General features: G+C 33.6%; 1 long non-coding RNA gene across 1 annotated transcript; it reads right to left on the bottom strand.

The window, feature by feature from the left end:
• Positions 1–455: 455 nt before the first annotated feature.
• LOC114075173 lies at positions 456–2,662 on the bottom strand. Its single transcript, XR_003575576.1, has 2 exons — positions 2,521–2,662; positions 456–1,717 (listed from the first exon to the last, which is right to left on the bottom strand). It is a non-coding gene; the product is annotated as an uncharacterized LOC114075173 (long non-coding RNA).
• Between the last annotated feature and the right edge of the window lie 44 nt (positions 2,663–2,706).

Raw genomic sequence — 2,706 nt, 5'->3', positions numbered from 1 at the left:
GTCTTCCACAGGTCCTACAATACGACCCCTACCTCGATCTCGACATCGACCTTGAGCTCGTCCCCTAACTCTACCTCGGATAGTGCTCCCAGAATTAGGTGCAGGAATAGGCTTATGACCACTACTTGTCGATGTACGAGTCCTCGCCATCTAGGAGAGATATTAGAATTTCAACAAGATCAAGTATGCACGATTATTAATGAAAGAACAATTTTTTTTCTAAATGTCCTATAGCCTCTTAAAGATAGGTATGGACGTTACCATACCAATCTGCAAGACTCTACTAGACATTGTTCTTGTACTCGTGAGACCGATGAACCTAGAGATCTGACATCAAATTGTCACAACCCAAATTCACAAGTCGTGATGACACCTCTATTCCCAACCAATAGGTAAGCCGAGCAATATACTTACAAGTTTTAGCTAACTAATGAGTAAATGGTAAACACTGAATAAAATATCCAACATTGAGTTCTTTATAATTACAAAATGTAAAAAGCTAAAATACTACTCAATAATTGGTGTCATAAGTACAAGACCTTCTAAATGCTATGCAAGTCTGAAACTAAAATGAAAAAATCCAACGTAAGTGATTTCCTATCTGAATACTAAAATAATAGAATAAGTAAAAGATAGAGGGATGTGTGGGCTACGAAGCAGCCAAGCGGCAGACCACAACTCCAAGAAACTCCAAGCTCAGCCTGAAATTTCTCCATGAGATGTGCTCACACTTATAATTCAATCTCCACCACAAAGAGTGCAACAAGTGTAGTATTAGTAAGAAACCGCATGTTCCCAATATATATCATTGACCGATAGTAGTGACGGGAGTTTATATAAGAAAAATCAATTCATTAATTATACAAGTTTATATTAAACTTACCACTCAATTTCATCAAATAGAGGTAATTCAGATATCAAGTACATTCCAACCATCACTAAAAATACATAATCATTATGAATGAAAAATTTCATGAGATGGAATGCTATATGACACCAGATCTGATATGTCTCATAATACTCAATACTCTCTCTCAACCGTATAGATGATACTCCTCGAGAATACATAGAGAGTTCATGACCCATGGATAATCGCGAGGTCCATATACTGACATAGATGATTTCCACGTGTATGTGTGAACTATCTCAATGCACTATCTTAAAATTAAACAATTTTCGCATTAACGATATCCACGTGACCAAGTAATAATCTTAGCATCTCACTATCCCTAGCACGGACGATCGCCACGTGCCCAACTCATACTCAATATCATGTCAATGTATGTGCACAATATTGTTCCAATAAAGGGAATTATGATGTATCTCAATCAATCAATATCAATGTAATACATAACACAACCTCAATTATCTCAACTATAGGGTGGAATTAAGAAAACACAAAATACAAAGAATTCAAATCAATATTATATCACCTAATGCCCATATGCTCTGGCATTCTAGGATTAAAATTTGCATTCTATATTAATAAATTTCCCCTTTATACCACGGTACTCGTACTAATGCCTGTCACACCATTGGTATGAGTCCCCCCATATTTCGTCCTTACCCCTTGTCTATTTTATTTTTTAATCTTTACTTATGAAAATTTCCTTGAACAAAGTTTAAAAAGTCTTAATATACCTTGAATGTCGAACCCGAGCCACGAATCTTCAAGATTTATCACTCCCTTTTCACAAAGCTTTAGAACGTTCATAATCTATCAATTTTCAATATTATAGGTTAACAAATTCGTAGTTATTCATATTCTATATGTCTATCGTAACTCAAAACTCACCAATAATTTGTAATCAAGTTCATGAATTTTATATCAACTATATATGTTAAGTCTCATATTCCTAAAGTTAACCCTAGGTTGAGTCTCAGTTTCACAAATAATATAATTCTAATGGTATCATCTAATGTAATACAATCAGTAATTAATTATCTATCTCAATAAATTAAAAACTAGTATATTAATTGGATAAATAAATAAATTAAGAACCAGTTCAACCAATTCACATAACCAAAGAATGACTGCAACTTTACCCCTCTTTGCAATCCATTCATAAATTGCCTTAACTTCAAAATACACCTATCAAATACCAATCATGGACATGATTGCCTAATGTTGGGCTCAATCTTGTCCCCACCATTCTAATACCTAAAAAAATAAGGAAATTGCAGACCAAAATCTCAGAACCTCATTAATTTCCACCCTTAAAGTTTCTAACATTAACTAGGAACTACAGGGACCAAACCACGAAGAAAACAAAATCAATTTATCTCCTATCGACTCTATTACAATTAACTAATATATTTTATAACGATTCTAATAATAATGAATCATTGTAGCCTTAATTTTTTATACATTAAACAATGATTACCGATTCGAAGATATCAAAGAACTATACATCAATTACATTTACAATTTATGCATTGATCCACTCATTTTTATCCAACAAACAATATACTAAAACTGATAATACAGAAAGCTCCTCCAACAAATAAAACTCTAATTACCTGAACGAGTTTGGCTAGTCTTTACCGAGACACTCGTCGTCAATATCAATTTCTTCCGTTCGAGTGCTCTTCTTTTGTTTTCCCCTCAAAGTCAGAAATGAACAATAACTACTCCCATTCCTTTTACCCTAGCTACATGGACTATTAGTGGATAGTGGGTATAACCCACTTTTGATATATATATAT

This window comes from Solanum pennellii, chromosome 12 (genome assembly GCF_001406875.1).
Source record: "Solanum pennellii chromosome 12, SPENNV200".
NCBI lineage: Eukaryota > Viridiplantae > Streptophyta > Magnoliopsida > Solanales > Solanaceae > Solanum > Solanum pennellii.
Note: the sequence above shows the minus strand (reverse complement) of the source record. Positions and strands in the feature narration are given on the sequence as shown.